The following is an 11,954-nucleotide window of genomic DNA, read 5'->3' as shown; positions in this document are numbered from 1 at the left end:
GACCAACGGAGAGCTAACCAGACATTAATGAATGACTGGAAGGGATACAACCATACGTCAGCGGACGTAATGGGAAAACTCAACGTTTACCAAGACCAACGGAGAGGTAAATCCACGTGGGGACAGGTACCACTAGACGTCATAGGACGAATAGGAAAAACTCGACGTTTATCGACACCAACGGAGAGGAGGAAAACTCGGTCAGACGTCATAGGACGAAAGGGAGACTCAACGTTTATCGACACCAACGGAGAAGGAGAAAACTCAACCAGACGTCATAGGACGAAAGGGAGACTCAACGTTTATCGACACCAACGGAGAAGGAGAAAACTCAACCAGACGTCATAGGACGAAAGGGAGACTCAACGTTTATCGACACCAACGGAGAAGGAGAAAACTCAACCAGACGTCATAGGACGAAAGGGAGACTCAACGTTTATCGACACCAACGGAGAAGGAGAATACTTCACTAGGGAAGAAGGACACAACCAAATCATCAACGGATGATCGGGAAAAACTCGACGTTTATCGAAACCAACGGAGAGGTAACTCTGCATGGAGAGGGGTACAACTAGACATCATCGGATGACTAGGAAAAACTCGACGTTTATCGACACCAACGGAGAGGAGGAAACTCTACTGGGGAGAGTGAACACAACCAAATCATCAACGGATGATCGGGAAAAACTCGACGTTTATCGACACCAACGGAGAGGAGGAATCTTCACTAGGGGAGGGACGACGTTACGAACATCGAAAGATGATGTTTACAGACATCAAAGAAGACCAGACACTTACGCATGACTGGGAATCACCGAAAGATGGTGTTTACCGACGCCAAAGAAGACCAGACACTTACGCATGACTGGAAATCACCGAAAGATGGTGTTTACCGACACCAAAGAAGACCAGACACTTACGCATGACTGGAAATCACCGAAAGATGGTGTTTACCGACACCAAAGAAGACCAGACACTTACGCATGACTGGAAATCACCGAAAGATGGTGTTTACCGACACCAAAGAAACACACACCCGGGTGCTGACAGGGTATACTGACATTCTCAAGATGACAAGGCTAGGCTGAACACTTGCAGGAGGTCTCACTGGGGAGAAACAAACTTTCTGTCATCAACAGGTGAGGAAATAAACCTCTGTGGGGATTATAAACACCAAATGTTGACTGGAGCAACTGTAGCAAATGCGTTGTACAGGTTGAACAAAAATCCGTCTCTGCAGGGGATACGGTTTGATGGGGTTTCGAACACATGAATGCATATGTTTGAATTTTTCTATGGCGTAATGCTCCATTTAGGAATGGAAATGCTACGTGATTTTTGAAGATGCAATGATCACTACATGCAAAATGCAAATGAACCCTGGCTAGGGAGCCGAAATGATCAGATACTCTGACTCTGTGGGGAGACTCCTCTTGGGGAAATATTCTGTGGGGAACTCTGCTTGGGGAGTGGCGGAGCGACTCCGCTGGGAGGAAGACTCAACCAATCTTCAGATAGGGTAAACCCTGCTTTGGAGAATGTCTGTTACTCCGCTAGGGATAACCCATGCGATCCATAGGTAGAATCAACTCAGCTGGGGATGCCGATATCAGTCTTCTACAGAAACCCGTCCAATCCACTGGTAGGATGAACTCTGCTGGAGAAATAAATGCTACTCCACTAGGGACGACCCAACCAATCCATATGTAGGAAAATCACTGCTGGAGATGTATTTCATGAGACCCGCTCCACTCGGGGATAACAATCGAAAGATTGACCAAAGAGTGCATGAGATATATTATCTATAGCCGTCAAAACGTAGATAATACACTCGCATGGAAGATTATCCATAACCGGGTTGCAGGTTGTTAAATGAATAAGCGACCGAAAAGAAAGGCATCTGGGTACCAGACTAGGTATGCAAAAGATGACCAATCAAAAGGGGATAAAGCTGCTTACTCGGAGCAAGTATCCAAAAAGAAAGTGAAGACCCGATGGGGACAATACTGCTTGATCAAGGCAAGCATCCAAAGGGGACAAGACCATTAATACCACAAACCGGATACTGATGACTGCAAAGAGGGGGATTACATCTACCGGTTAGTAGGCAGAAAACCACGGAAAAGTAACCAGTCATGCATAGGATGAACACACAGGGTGAACTCCACCAAGGGGATGAAAGTGGGATTTTACAACTACCAGCTAGTGGGTAGAAAACCACAAAGATAGGACTTACAACTACCGGTTTGTAGGTAGAGGCCAACGGAAAAGTAACCAGTCATCATCGGGATGAGCACACAGGGTTAACTCCACCAAGGGGAGAACGTGGGATTTTACAACTACCAGCTTGTGGGTAGAAAACCACAAAGACAGGACTTACAACTACCAGTTTGTAGGTAGAGGCCATCAACCGATCTACCGAGAGACAAAGTGAGAAAAAGGATTTACAACTACCGGGTAGTGGGTAGAAGACCATAAAGAAAGGACTTACAGCTACCGGTTCGTAGGTAGAGGCCAACAAACTCCGCTGAGGATAAGATGAATGAGTGCCGGTTAGTGAGCGACTATTCATTTATGCCCCAGGGAAGCACGAGAGACAGCCAACAGGAAGCCAATTTAGGATCGATCCAAAATGGCAGACTGAAACAAGACCCATCCTAATGAGGAAAGAACTCAATAGGGAAAACCCATCCCGTGTGTTGGGGAGGGAACGGAAACAACCGTCATCCACGAGGATGTATCTCAGTGGGGAAATGGTAGGAAAGGATAGACACTTTCTGCTTAAGGGGTTGGCTCTACATGGAGAGATCAGACACACCCGACTCTGCTAGGAAAATCTACTGGGGAGATTTGTATTACCAAATAGCAGGAGGCAATCATCAACAGATACACGGCAACAGCTGCATCATGAGTATCCGAATGCTATGATTATGCAGGTATGCATTATGCATGATGAATGTATGATGAATGCTGACAAACAGACATGCTTAACACGCAGGTCCGGGAATCAACCATCCGGAGAGAAAACCAAAGTCACCAGAGAGCCAAGAAAATCCACTGGAGGCTGGGACAATAGGAAACAATCAACATCCTGCAGGGGAGAAAGGCCACCCGAGGCTTCCGGAGGGATCGTCGGTCACAACCGGAGAGAAGAGTTCAACATACAAGCGGATGCGCCACAACAACTTGTGCTAGAGATGCCAAGAAGCAATCAGATCTCTGATGAAGATAGATAGGCATTGAGAAAGCTTTTCATGCCAATGACTCCGTTGGGGAATCTATCTGAGGGACATGATGGAGTACTGGGATGTCAATTTGCAAAATACTGAATCTTCCAAGAAAAGCACCCATGCTGGGGAGAGATGAAGACTGCTCTGCTGGAGAGGCGAAAGTTGAAGTCTTCGGTAAACACTTTGCTAGGGGAGCTGCCCCACAATAATGTCCGAAACAGCAAACTTGCTGGGGATGCCCCACGATAGGGCTCAAACAACACTCTACTGGGGATGCCCCACAATAGAGCTAACAGGGATTTGGAGGAAGAATATGTACTGCCGGGAACATGAAGATGAACAACTTCAAACAACACTGCATCGGGCAACTTCACTGAGGAGAGACCATACGAGGTTCTGCAGGACAAAGATACAGTCATGCTCGAGATACGAACAATTGTCTTACCTGTTGGTAATCATACCACTCCCGGGAGAGCACTGTGGGTCTCCTAAGTATTCTTCCATCTTTGTGAATGTTCACTTTGTTTAAGAACAAAAAAATTTTTGAAAAATTTGTTTATTTTGAAAAACAATGATACTTTATCAATTAAAACATGCAAAACGTTTGTTGAGTTGAAACAAATAAGAGTGCAAATAATTGGATAAAAGCTCAAATTGATGTGATGGAATGGTAGTCTGCAAAGGGCGAGACTCCATAGATCTGTGCAAGTTTGAAATCGGTGATATATATTGGAGAGGGCTACATTGAACATAATGACCTTTCCTCTACCATTCTGAATTTTCGATGTATTCAGAGCTTCAGTCGACGACGAATCGAGAATTCCTGACGGATGACATATATAGAGCACAGTCTTGTCAAGGTGCAGTTACTTGCCAAATCCCTAATTTTTGCCTAGATTGCCCCAGTGTGAGGTGTTCAATCTAGCGGGATGCAAATTCTTTTTTTTTTCAATGTCTCTAACTTTTGCCTGGATCGCCCTTTCGGGTTTTCAATCCACCGAGACGCTCCTTTTTGCCTAAGTCGCCCTTTGGGGTGTTCAACTTAGCGAGCTGTTTGATTTTTTTTCTTTTTGTTTAGGCGAAGTATTTCTTGACTGCACCAGGATTCACAGGACGAGTGAACTTCTTCATCCATTGTAGTAAGTGTCAGAACACTGCCTGAAGAGGCTCTTTTGACAACATATGGACATTCATAGCTTGGGGGTTCACTTGCCCCTGGAATCGGGTATAAAAGACAAGACTTTTTTGAGCACAAGGTTCTTCGGAACACACGAGGCTTGATCTTCTTGTCGAATGCTTTTTCACTCTCTGCTGATATGACTGACCATGACACATGGCAGTTGATCTCTTCCTTTCGATCGGATTCACTTGGTCGTAGTGACTCTGAATCCATTCAGCATCAGTCAACTTGGGACTTTGAGGGTGCTTTTGTTCTTTTGTTTTCTTTTGATTTCTTTCTTTCTCTTTCTTTTTCTTTCTTTTGATTTCTTTTGATTTTGATTGACTTCCTTTTTTTTTGACTTTGCACCCTCCTCTTTCTTTTTCTTTTTCTCTCTTTTTTTGATACGTGCCCCAGTTGGCTGTTCTGCTGATTCTCGAGATGCAGCTGAGTGATCTTCTTTTCTTGCTCAAGAAGTCGGGAAATCTCGTCAGGAATCCCTTCAACATCATCTTCTTCTGCTTCGAATACAGGGAATTCAAAATTGGGAGATGACGTCTGATCATTACGTTCAATGGGTTTGAGAAACAACCTGCATAATGATTTAGAGATGAAAAGCTCTTTGAAAATCAAACAAAACAATCGTTATGCAGATGAAAAGATTGCTTTTATCCTTGTTTTTTAGGGTTTTTTGTGATCACCAATTTCATGCAAAAAAGCAAAAAGGAAAAACAAATGGAAAAACAAATGTTTAACATGAATTTATTTGAATGAAAATATCATTGCACAAAATGCTGCCAACAATGCCATCACTTCTCCTTTTGGCATGGGAGAAGGGTTTTTAAACAAAGTGATTATTACAAAGACTTATGAACAACTGTAGGAACGCCCACAGTGACCCAATTGTGATAGATCCCACCAGGGATGACAACGGTCAGTATTTCTTGCATTAGCAGCTTCTGCTTTCTGAACAACTTTTCTGAAGAAAAAGTCGGCGCCAGCCCGGGACTTGTTATCTTCAAGCTTGATTAGCATTGGGACCTAAGTCTTCCAAAATCAGAATACCTGACCTCACAAGGTCTTGAACCTTCATCTTCAGCTGGAAGCAACTGTCCACATCATGACCAGGAGCACCCGAGTGATACACACAATGCTGTTCAGGCCTATACCACCACCGAGGGTTGACGGGTATGGGTGGCGGGTCTCTGGGAGTAATCAAGTTCCGCTCTATCAACGAGGGACAGAGCTCGGCGTAGGACATGGGGATTGGATCAAAAATGATCTTCTTCCTCTCATTACTCGTACTGGCTTGCTGGGAAGCCTGCTGCTGAGGACGATGCTGTTGATGCTGATATTGCTGAGTTGACCTTCTCTGCTGTTGTTGAGGTTGAGTTGCTGAAATAGTCACACCAACAGCCTGACGATACTGTCCTCTGTTCACACTCCTCCGTCGGTGCACAGCATTTGTTTCAATCTCTCCCCTTTTGGGTGCCCCAGAGTATGTCTTCTTAGTACTCGAGGAACTTGAAGAGCCAGGATGGCGAACCGGAGCGCGGGTTGCTCTGACATTAACAGTCTCTGCAGCAAGAGGCTGTTCACTGATTCTGATCCCCTTCAATTCATCTCCCACGACATGATCATTGACGAGAATAGTGACAGCAGCATTCTCATGAACGGGTACACCCACTGGTGAAGCACGGTGGACTGGTGGAATCATGGCTTCCAGTCTCTGGGCTAAGGCACGCAGCTCCTCTTGCCCCTGAACAACTCCTTGCATCGTTGTCATGAACTGGGCCATGTTTGCCCTCATCTCGGCCAATTCTGTCTGATCCTGATCCATACTTCTTTGTTGATTGAGCCTGGTTGAATACCGGTGTGGTCTTCGATCAATTATCCTGTCTTCAGTCAAGAACCGAAGTGAGAAGTCACGTCCCCAAGCATGTCTGTAACGCAAGGATGATATGTGTATGATATGCATATGATGCGAATGCTATTTTATCATGAATGATCCTGAAAAGGATATGCGTATGCGAGTTAACTTTTTCCTTTTTTCATGCACTATTATTTTTTGAAAATAAACATGCTATGATGCAAATAATGCAACATGACTGGTCAGGTTGTGCGTCCCAAGGCACAGGGTCAAAGCTTCGGCTTGAATTCTGAACCACACTCATCTGAAACCCAAAGTCAATCTGATCAATTGGCATTTGAACCCATGTCTGGAGAACTGAGTCACCATCTGAGCGAGTACCCTCAAATTCAGCCCAGGGATCCGAAATAAACGGAACCCTCTGATCAAAACCAGGGTCAAACCTCCGGCGTCCAGAAATATAACTCGTAGTCACCATCAGTACCATGAGTCACCAACTGTACCTGTTAAAATGATCAATCCCGCCCCGCTCACGGGTGTCATCTAGGCCAGGGTAAGGTCGAGAGAAACGCAGCATAAATAACCTTTCGCAGAATATCATCCTGTGCACACCCGATGTATGCACCGATAATATCCCAACAGGGTCTGAACTGCTCGTGATATCAATGTTCCGCTAAGTGGCGCCATACCACCCGCTTCCCATGAATCACTCTATTCCTAGGTTTCCTAGATTTCACTCATAGCCTGGGTATTGGGCCTTTTACCTCGAGTAACTCCCACCCCAAACAGAGAAACACAGCCAGATGAACAGATGAATATGAATGAATGCAAACATTAATGCAAATAATAAATGCAAACAGTAAATGCAAATATATACAAAGAATGCAATAAAACAGCATAAAGCAACCAAAACCCTAACCTAGAGAGCGCTAGGAGAGACTCGCTTAGGGAAGATGGACCAGCACAGGTCAACTTCTCTTATCTCCCTAGCAGAGTCGCCAGCTGTCGCATCACGCGAAAAACCGGCGGGAAAACAAAGAAACAACAGAGCCGCCACCGTGCGTTATTTATCCCAAAAGAGGGAAAGGAAACGCTCAGAGTAAACCTGGAAAAGAACATGGTCTCGCGACCAAAGAAGATGGGTTCGGGAGTCGGTTATGCGAAGGGAAGGTATTAGCACCCCTACGCATCCGTAGTACTCTACGGGATCCACGCACAAAAGAAAGGAAAATTGGTTGCTAAACACTGCTCAAATACTCACACACACTGGCTGAAAGAAACGCAAGAAACTGACTGAAACTGACTCGGCAGGATGTCGCATCCTGGGCCTACTTAGTCTATCAGGCATAGACATCAGAGTCGAAGTAGTTCGGACTGGGGAAACGACACATGCTCGCTAGGACATCGCATCCTATGCATACGTATCTTCTCGGACGAGAGAAGAATCAGAGCATTCGTAGCTCGGCTGACACGCACACAGACAAACAAGACACAGGCAAACGTGGAGCCCGAATGCCAATCACTGGACTTACATCAGCATCCGAACCAAACACACGCACACTGGAACCCAAATGCCACTCGATGGACTTACATCAGCTTCCAAGCACACAACAGCACAACAAGTTAATAGGGAGTCGGGGACTCAGCCTATAACTGTCAAACACACACAAAAAAGAAAAAGGGCGCCCGGAGAGATCAGCTCAATCTCCTGCCTACATACTTCATCTGGTATGAAGATCATGGCGATGTAGTTCCCCTACAGAGGGATAAAGGACTAGCCTAACCAGATAACAGAGGGAGACACAACTAGGGAGACTACGACTCGAGCCTAGATGTTATCATGCAAATCATCCCTAAGTTAAGGTTTCTAGCTAACTGGCACAGAGAGCCAGCCTATCCTAGACATGACTTGCACAGGAGGCAAGCCACACACACACTTAACTTGCACAGGAAGCAAGCCAAGCAAAACCTAACTTGCACAGGAAGCAAGTCTAAACTAATCCTAACTTGCACAGGAAGCAAGTCAAACAATCCTAACTTGCACAGGAAGCAAGTCAAACAATCCTAACTTGCACAGGAAGCAAGTCAAACAATCCTACAAGCACAGATAGCACACACTATACACAAGCAAGTGGCTCAAACAAGGGTTAGGTTTTAGTCGAGGGGTCATATCAACCTCAACAAACAAACCTCTGGAACTGGGTGAATGTTGCTCTTAACCTTGCCATTGAGGGGCTAAGGTGAAGCAGATGAAAGGTGAGTGAAGATGAGACTTCACAGCTCTTATCCCTGGCCTGGGAGAGCTTAAGACAAGAATGTGTGGGTTCAGAAAGTGGGAACCCTTCTACACATTTAAAACTGACTCAACTGTACAATTGTACAAGATCTTGGGTTTGTATCCGCAATGCATCAACACAGTGGTGTGAGCAAAGCAGATGACACACTGAATAGTGGGGGATAGATTGCATATCCCTACCTTCCACCAATTGCCTCTTCACTTAGGAGGACTTTGACTCTATGCAAGGACAAAATTAAACATCCACAAACATTGCCTCTTAAGGAGGACTTCAGACAGTTGCCTGGCCAAGTAACAAGCCAGGTCTTCCAGACTACATGAAGAAAAAGAGACATACCTCAATGCAAATTGCTTATACAAGCAAAGCAAAGCAAAAGTTCGCAAGGAACTAAAAGCAACTAAAGTACCTGAAATCAGTCAAGCACAGTTAGTATACAAGTCAGAGTTAAATCAAAATGAAACAGACATCAACCAGTCAACACAAGCAAGTGAATGTGCAAGGCACAAAGCTTAAGGCATGTGAGCCAAGCCACCTACAAAACAAACAAGTTAGACAATGATATTTAATCAAGCTCAATCAAAAAGAATTGGTCTCATTGGTCATTTGTTGGTCAACCTGAAAACACAAGCTCAAAAGTGAGTACCAGGACCACTAGGACAAGCCTAGGGTCAAAAGAGAATGAAAAAGTCAAAACAGCAAGCAATGCCCAATCAAAATCAAGTTCAAACATTTAAGAAACACAACCAATTGGGTTCACATTCATATCAACCATCATCATCATTTCATCAACAATTTAGGTCAAAACGTGGCATTTAGAAGCTCATAGAAGTCAACAGCAAGACTTAACTCAAAAGTCAACTCAAACATTTCTAAAAATCACCAAATAAATCATGATCAATCCTAACACATAGCATGGTAAGCATGTCAAATTTCATCTCATTTGGACAAGTGGAAGGCAGTCAATGAAAATCAGAAAGTCAAAGCACATTTGAACATGCTCAATGAAGTCAACCAAACATGCATCAACTTAGAAAAATCATAAATCAGAGATGGAGTATGATAAATGAATGGGACTAAAACCATGGCAAAGATGAGGATGTCTAGTTATCTCATGTAAAATTTCATGTCCATCCAATAAAGTATGAGAATTTCACAAATGAAATGGGAACAAGTGTCACAAAAAGTCAACATATGACCAACCAGGGGAGAAAATCTCAAACAATTAGGAAATGCCTCAAATAATTCTAAGAAAATTCACATGTAAACTAGACATACAAGAGTAGGTTCATGCAAAAAATCAGATCAATTGGATGTCAAGAAGCATGGTAATTAAAATCATGAAGTTGGACATCAATGGTGTGACACAAATTGTCACACCCTAATTCAAAAAATCATAACTCACAAACCACAAATGATAAATTCACAAACTCTACACCAAAATCACCATGAGTGTGTCTAGTTTAAGCACAAACAATTTGGGAACCATTGGATACATCCTCATCATTTCACAATTGATTTGGCAAAGTGTATAATATTTGCATACATGTCACAAACCCTAGTGCCAAACAAAAACCAATGATCACAAAATTCTAGAAAAATCATGATAAAAAAGTAGAGGTCATGAGGAAGACAATGCAAAAAACCCCATTCAAATTGGATTAAAATTGGACAAGTTATGATTTTTGGAAGATTGGATATCAAAGTGAAATTAAAATGGAAAAGAAACAACTTAAATCAATAGGACACATGCCCCGAGTGGCAAACTTGTAATTATTTGTGCCACTTATTGAAGCACAGTCGTTTTGGGCAAGCAAACGAAATAATTTCATTGGCCAGGCTTATGCAACGTGAAACAGAAGAAAATCTGGAAAAATGCATTTTGAAAGCTAGGGTTTCACTGTAGCAGCATCTTCCCCAAATCGAATTTCACAAACTTTTTCAGAAATCAAGATTGAGTACACCCAAATGATCAGCAAGCAATGACAAACATGAATCCATCAAGTATTGACATCAAATCAAGCTCACGAAAGAGAAATCAATGAAAACATTTTCAAGCATCAAACTTCATTTCATCACATCTTCATAATAACTCAACCATTTTCAAAACTAAAGCCATCACTAAACTCAGCATTGAAAGATCTTTTGAAAGCATGTAATAGATTCAAGAATAATGGAACTTGAAAATTTACCAAATCAGCAAAGCAATGGTGATACAGTTGGTATTTGGTGACTTTGACTCCAAACAGGTACACTTTAAGCTTTCAAATGATGAGTGTGAAGTTGGCTTGGCTCAGTAACCCTTGCAATGGCTTGAAACTGGAACTGTCATGGATGATGCTGTGCCAAAGCCAATGCTGCTAGATGCTGCTACAGGTGGAAAATGATGATTGCCATGAGCTTAGAAAGGTGTTTGGATGATGAAAATAACAATGCCAAGCTCAGTTCTTTGGAAGTTCTTTACTGGTTTTTGAAATGGCCAAAAGATGAAGCTTGAGAGAGTGAAAGAACCATGGTTTCTGCTGGTTTGTGGCTGCCTCTAGTGTCTTCCAAATGATGAATGAATGGTGAAAAAGCAATGGCCAGGTTTTGTTCTCTTTGAGTTCTTTGACAGAAAAATGGAAAAATGCCAAGATGTGTTTTTTGAGAGAATGAGAGCCAAGGGTTTTCTGTTGGTTTTTTGGCTGCCTCCAGTGGCTTGTGTCTGCTCTTAGCCTTTGTCCTTGACAGAAAATGATGATGAAAGTCTGCTGTCTTGTGGTCCTGCATCAAAAGCCATGAAAATGTGGATGTAGCTATTGAAACATGTACTTTCTTCCCAATTCCAAGCAAGTTGGCATGGCCTTTTCCTGTTGGTTTTAGGCTGCTACTGAGGTTTCAAAATGACAGCAAATGATCTTTTAATTTTCTGTTTTAAGAGTACAAAGCATGGTATGGTGGATAGTATGGATAAATATGGTGAAAGTGTCCTTTTGTCCAAATTTCAAGCAAGTTAAAGAATGGCCATATGTACTGCATAATTGAGCTTGCAAACACATTTTAAATGACATTTCTGAGCTATTTCAATTGGCCAAATGGTAGAAAAATGATTATATCAAAAAGTCAACCCTTGGTCAAACTTGCATTTAAATGAGATAAGTCAAAAAATTCCATTTTGATTGGTGAAGTTTTGGCTCATGAAATTTATATTTTTGGAAAGAGGGGATCAAATGTGACTTGTAGGAAAAAACCCCACCAAAATTGGCCAAACGGCTTGAGAGATATGGCCTTTTGAAGTTCAAGAATTTCTGAAATCGATTCGATCATAACTTGCCAACCATACATGGGAATTGAGAGTTCTTGGACTTTTTGGAAATGGGAGAACAAGATCTTCAACTTTCATGTTGGGAAAAAATTCATTT

This window comes from Lathyrus oleraceus, chromosome 6 (genome assembly GCF_024323335.1).
Source record: "Lathyrus oleraceus cultivar Zhongwan6 chromosome 6, CAAS_Psat_ZW6_1.0, whole genome shotgun sequence".
NCBI lineage: Eukaryota > Viridiplantae > Streptophyta > Magnoliopsida > Fabales > Fabaceae > Lathyrus > Lathyrus oleraceus.
This window is presented reverse-complemented; position numbering follows the sequence as displayed.